The following is a 7,227-nucleotide window of genomic DNA, read 5'->3' on the forward strand; positions in this document are numbered from 1 at the left end:
ATGAATAACTGCCTGAAGTCTTCACTTTCAGCAAGGTAGGTTGTATCATGTGCATATCCCTGGTTATTAATGAGTCTTTCACCAATTCTGATGCTACATTCTTTTTCCTACAGTCCAGCATCTCAGATTATTTGCTCAGCATACGTATGGAATAAGTATGGGGAAAGGATGCAACCCTGACGCACACCTTTCTTGATTTTAAGCCATGCAGTATCCCCTTTCTCTGTTTGAACCACTGCCTCTTGGTCTATGTACAGGTTCTGCATAAGCACAATGAAGTGTTCTGGAATTCCCATTCTTCAGAATGTTATCCATAATTTTTTATGATCCACACAGTTGAATGCCTTTGCATAGTCAATAAAACACATGCAAACATCTTTCTGATATTGTCTGCCTTCAGCCAAGATCCAGCTAACATCAGCAATGATATCCACATCCTCTTCTGAGTCCAACTTGAATTTCTGGCAATTCCCTGTTGATGGACTGCTGCAACTGCTTTTGAATGATCTTCAGCACAACTTCATGTGGGTGTGATATTAATGACATTTTCTGGTAATTTCTGCTTTTTGGTGGGTCTCCTTTCTTTGGCATGGGCACATATGTGGATCCCTTCCAGTCAGTTGGTCAGGTAGCGGTCTTTCAAATTTCTTGGCATAGATGAGTAAGCAACTGTTTGTTGAAACATCTCAACTCATATTCTGTCAATTCCTGGAGCCTTGTTTTTTGCCAATGCCGTCAGAGCAGCTTGGACTTCTTCCTTCCATACTATTGGTTCTTGATCATATACCACCTCTTGAAATGGTTGAAGGTCAACCAATTCTATTTGGTACAGTGACTCTCTGTATTCCTTCCATCTTCCTTTGATGCTTCCTGCATCATTCAGTATTTCACCCATAGCATCCTTCAGTATTGCAACTTGAGGCTTGAATTTTTTCTTCAGATTTTCAGCTTGAGAAATGCTGAATGTGTTCTTACCTTTTGGTTTTCTAACTTCAGGTCTTTGCACTTGGCTTTATAATACTTTACTGTGTCTTCTCAAGCTGCCCTTTGAAATCTACTGTTCAGCTCTTTCATTTCATCATTTCTCCCATTTGCTTTAGCTACTTGACATTCAAGAACAAGTTTCAGAGTCTCTTCTGACACATTTTGGTCTTTTCTTTCTTTTTAATGACCTTTTGTTTTCTTCATGTATGATGTCCTTGATGTCTTCCCACAACTCATCTGGTCTTTTGTCATTAGTGTTCAATGTGTCAAATCTACTCTTGAGATGGCCTCCAAATTCAGGTGGGATACACTCAAGGGCATATTTTGGCTCTCATGACCTTGTTTTACTTCTCTTCAGCTTCAACTTGAACTTGCATATGGGCAACTGATGGTCTGTTTCACAGTTGGCCCCTGGCCTTGTTCTGACTGATGATATTGAGATTTTCCATCTTCTCTTTCCACAGATGTAGTCATTTTGATTCCTGTATTTTCTATCCAGTGGGGTCCAGGTGTATAATCGTTGTTTATGTTGTTGAAAAAAGGTATCTGCAAGTGAAAAGACGTTGATCTTACAAAATTCTGTCATGCGATCTCCGTTTCTATCACCAAGGCCATATTTTCCAACTACCAATCCTTCTTCTTCCTTTCTAATTTTTGCATTCCAATCACTAGTAATTATCAATGCATCTTGATTGCAGGTTTGATCAATTTCAGACTGCAGAAGTTGGTAAAAATCTTCAGTTTCTTTGTCTTTGGCATTAGTGGTTGGTGTGTAAATTTGAATAATAGTCATATTAACTGGTCTTCCTTGTAGCCATATGGATATTATCCTATCACTGACAGTGTTGTACTTCAGGATAGATATTTAATTATTCTTTTTGACTATGAATATAATGCTATTCCTCTTCAATTTGTCATTTTCAGCATAGTAGGCTACATGATTATCTTATTCAAAATGGCAAATACCAGTCCATTTCAGCTCGTTAATACCTAGGACATTGACATGTATGAATTCCATTTCACTTTTGATGACTTCCAATTTTTCTAGATACATACTTTGTACATTCCATGTTCTGATTATTAAAGGATGTTTGCAGTTTTTCTTATTTTGAGTTGTGCCACATTAGCAAATGAAGGTCTTGAAAGGTTGACTCCATCTGCATCATTAAGGTTCACTCTACTTTGAGGAGGCAGCTCTCCCCCAGTCTTATTTTGAGTGCCTTCCAACCTGAGGGGTTCATCTTCTGCCACCATATCAGACAATGTTCCGCTGCTATTCATAAGGTTTTCACTGGCCAATTTTTTCAGAAGCAGACAGCTAGGTCTTTCTTTCCAGTCTGTCTTAGTCTGGAAGCTCTGCTTAAACCTTAGTCTGGAAGCTCTCCTTAAACCTGTCCACTAAGGGTGACACTGCTGGTATTTGAAATACCGGTGGCAAAGTTTCCATTATCACAGCAACACAGAAGCCTCCACAGTATGATAAACTGACAGACACTTGATGGATGAACAAGATTCCTGTGGTCATATTAATATTAAAATGAATATATAGTGTAATCAATCAACACCCATGGAAGCGGCAGTCAAGAAATCAAAACATGCATTGCATTGGGCAAATCTGCTGCAAAGAACCTCTTTAAAGTGTTGAAAAGCAAAGATGTTACCTTGAAGACTAAGGTGCACCTGACCTAAGCTATGGTATTTTCAATCACATTATATGCATGTGAAAGCTGGAAAATGAATAAGGAAGACCGAAGAATTGACGCATTTCAATTATGGTGTTGGGGAAGAATATTGAATATACCATGGACTGCCAAAAGAATAAGAAAACCTGTCTTGGAAGAAGTACAACCAGAACGCTCCTTAGAAGCAAAGATGGCGAGACTGCATCTTACATACTTTGGACGTGTTTTCAGAAGGGATCAGTCTCTGAAGAAGAACATCATGCTTGGTAAAGTACAGGGTCAGTGGAAAAGAGGAAGACCTCTTGGGAATGAGTGGAAGGGAGTGTGCATTGGATGAAGGGTGTAAAAGAAATAATTCCTCATCTTCCATAGTAAGAAGTCAATAGATAATGTATGAAATGGAAAAATCTAGAAAAGCAGTAGAAACCTATTATTTGGAAACATAGAAATAAACATGAGAAAAATACTTACAGGAACTGAAGTTAGTTGCTTCTGAAGAATGGGAACCAGGAGTAGGTAGGAATAAGTAGGGGAGGTGTTTTTCATGATCAGTGAAGTTCATCCTGATAAGAAGCCCTGGCTGGCACAGTGATAAAACACTTGGCTGCTAACTGGAAGTTTGGTGGTTCGAACCCATTTCTCCATGGCTGAAAGAAGTGACAGTCTGCTTCCTTAAAGATTACAGCCTTGGAAACCATAAAGGGCAGTTCTACTCTGTCCTACAGGGTCACTATGAGTTGGAATCGACTCTACGGCAATGGGTTTGGTTTTATAGGGTTTGTCTGGGACAGTCCCAGTTTAGCCTTGTTAGTTCGGCATAATTTTACTACCATTGCCCCTTTCACTCAAAATGGTCCCAGTTTAGGATAGTGGTTTGGAGAGGGATGCTGGTGAGGAGTGAGCTTCTTGGATCAGGTGGACACTTGAGACTATGTTGGCATCTCCTCCCTGGAGGGGAGATGAGAGGGTAGTGGGGGTTAGAAGCTGGTGAAATGGACACAAAAAGAGAGAGTGGAGGGAGGGAGTGGGCTGTCTCATTAGGGGGAGAGCAATTGGGAGGATGTAGCAAGGTGTATAGAAGTTTTTGTTTGAGAGACTGACTTGATTTGTAAACTTTCACGTAAACCGCAATAAAAATTAAAAAAAAAAAAAAAGTCCCAGTTTAGATGAAGCCTTGAACTTTTTAAATTAAGAGAGGACTCTTTGGACCCTAAATAAAATAATCCTCTTTCATTAAGCTCAGCCAAAGACTGATTTTCTTTTTCCCTAAAAATTGATTCTTCATTTCAATTCAAATATATCTGTTTTGGAGCACTTTTTACATTCCCCACTTTGTTTAATCCTTACAGCAGCTTTATGGGGTGTGATCATTAAGGTTGTGTGTCAACTTGGCTGGGTCATGATTCTCAGTGGTTTGGCAGTTATGATGTAAATTTGGTAGTTATGTAATGATGTAATTACCTCCATAATGAGATCTGATATGATTAATCACCTACATGATGAGATCTGTTATGAGCAGCTAATCAGTTGAAAGGCAGTTTTCTTGGGCACGTGGCCTGCATCGAATACAGGTAGACTCTGGCAAAGCTCACTGGCTTTTGCTCACTTTGGATCCTGCAGCTGGCTCCTGTTCATCTGACTTCTGGTTCTTGGGACTTGAGCTAGCAGCTTACCTGCCGTTTTACCTGCTGATCTTGGGATTCATTGGCCTCCACAGCCTACAAGCCAGAGGCCTGCGGTCTGACCCTCCGATCTCAGGTTCACCAGCCCCTGTGGCTACATGAGTCAGAAGCCTCCAGCGTGATCCATGGACTTGGGACTTCCAGCCTGTACAACCGCATGAGCCATTTCCTTGGTATAAATCTCTATGTATATTTATATGCTGCACTGGTTTTTCTTCTCTAGAGAACCCAGCCTAAGATAGCAGTTACGTAATCGGGTAGTTTGGCGTTTACATAATGATGTAATTTGGCAGTTATGTAATGATGCAGTTATCCCCCACGATATGATCTTATGTGATCAGTCAATCAGTTGTAAGGGGAGTTTCCTCAGGGGTGTGGCCTGCATCCAACATATAGATGGACGTTCTGGCAAAGCTCGCTTACTTGCTCTGGATCCTGTATCTGTCTTGTTATCATTTGACCTGGTTCTTGGGATTTGAGCCAGCTGCCTGCAGTATTGCCTGCCAATCTTGGGATCTGTTAGCCCACAGCCTGTGAGCTAGCAGCCTGCCATATGACTTGCCACTTTTGGGTTCCTCAGCCCCTACAGCTGTGTGAGTCAGGAGAAGCCTCCAGTCTGACCATGGACTTGGGACTTCCTAGCCTCTACAACTGTGTGAGCCATTTCCTCGAGATAAATTTCTCTCTCTCTTTAATATATATTATTGTGTATACACATACACACACACTCACATACGCACTTCACTGGTTTTGTTTCTCTAGAGAACCCTGCGTAAGACATAGGGTAAACATTCTATCCTATTTTAAAGATGATAAAAATTGAGTTTCAGAGAGGTATTGTGATTCCCTAATAAGGTCACACAGTTAGCAGATACTAGTCCATACTGACCAGGCCCTTTAATTATAGTTCCATGGTCTTACCACAATATCAATTGATATGGCATTTAAGCCACACCAACAGGATCTGAGATGCAAAACCAAGAACCCAGGTTAATAGCCAAGCTGTTAGAAAAACAAATTATGAAAAACAATGAATAATTCAAACACTCACTTGTCAGTCTGGTCTTCGAACAGAAATTCTAACTAGTCTGCCCAGCCTGGGCATAGTGGAAACTGAAATTATCCTCATGGAAGGACAGCTCATACTTCCAACCCCGGCCAGCCTTGGAATCCCAGATGATGATTCTGTTGCTAAACCTCAAGACCAGGGATGCAGTCCTAGTGGTTGTTTCATTTTTTAAAAACACATTTTAAAATTATACAAGTAATGCATGATTATCTCAGGAATATAATAAAATAGAGATAAAGCACAAAGGAAAAAAATTTGAGTCATCTAAATCCCAACCTAGAGATGAATACGGTTAACATTTTAGGGTATACATCTCTGACTTTTTCTAAATCAACTATAAAAATAGGATCATATCATGCAAAGTTCTCAGTAAGCTGCTTTTTTCACCAAACACTATATTTTAGACATGGTCCCATGACCATAGCCTTATGCCTATATCTTTTTTTTTTTGGTGGCTGCATAATGGCCCATCATTTGAATTAGTGTTTTCACCAATCCTCCCTTGCTAGATATTTGGATTCTTCTTTTGTCGTTATAGACTTTTCATTAGTAACCAGATTCTTTACATTCTCCCTTGGGCACATGTCCAATTATTTCCTGGGGATAATTCCCTGAAGTAGAATTGCTGTGCCAAAGAGCATGCATTTAGGGGGCATTCTGACTCACATCATAAACTGCCCCCCTGAAAGGTTGTGCCCTCCCTCCTGCAGATGATGTGAGTGCCCATATCCCCATAGCCAGCCAAACCTGTGTGTTTTCGGTGCTTTTACCTTTCCTGAGGGTTAAATCACAGTAGAACAAGGCAAGGAGGCTGAGGAAACAAACAAGTACAAAAAGAGTTCTTTAATCTCTTCTTTCTGGTCCCTCCCACACTGTTAATATTTTTCCAGTTTGGAATTCTGGGCCTGGGTGGTTCCATTCTCAGCTCACACTCCAGCTTCCCCAAATCCCCAGCTGTTCTACATTATTTGAGTTTGGATCAGTCTGTCCCCACTAGTGTGTACATTCCCTTGAGGTAAAGGACGTCACCTTGTGTGTCAAGGTTTGGACAGCAATATCACACAGTAACAGGGTCACCAGAATATGCCCAAGGATTCCGAAAATTTAGAACCAAGCTGGTTAGAATGAACTTTTTTTTAATACGGTCTCCCACATCGATTTCCCAGCCATGGAAACAAAGCCACATTGAAGCTAGTTAAGACAGAGGAGCAGAGGCCATTCTGGTTGTACATTCCTCCACCTCCTCCTCTGATCCTTTCTCCCTGCCCCCCTTCACCCCCCCATCCCCCCATCCTCCTCCACTAGCTGGGCACTGAAATGCCTTTGTCTGCCTTGTTTTAAAGGGATACCATTCTGAGGCTACATTCCCATGGCCCATTCTTTGTTTTTCATTCTTCATCTGCTCCAAATTGAGAATCACATCCTCTTCCTCTATAAAACTTTCCCCCTCATTTAAGACAATTGATAGCTTTGCACAATGGCTAATGTTTCTCTTGTAATTCCTGGTTTTTCCTTCCTGATCAAAAGGGGCCTAGTAAAAGCCACCCTTGTTCAGCTTATGTATCCAACACCCTCCTCTGTCAAGCCTGGCACAGAGACTGGAGTTAAATAAATACAGAACCCGGTACTATATGCTTGCCCATATTACTCATTTTATATAGGCTCCTCTTACTGGCAGAGTACACACTCAGGGCGGATAATAAAAGAAAACACACTGAACTTTGCACTGAACATACAAATTACTCTCAACAACCTTTGACCTGGGAACTCAGAGCTTCAATACCTGGTTTTTCACACCTCTGGGACTGAA

Source organism: Elephas maximus, chromosome 17 (assembly GCF_024166365.1).
Source record: "Elephas maximus indicus isolate mEleMax1 chromosome 17, mEleMax1 primary haplotype, whole genome shotgun sequence".
NCBI classification, from domain to species: domain Eukaryota; kingdom Metazoa; phylum Chordata; class Mammalia; order Proboscidea; family Elephantidae; genus Elephas; species Elephas maximus.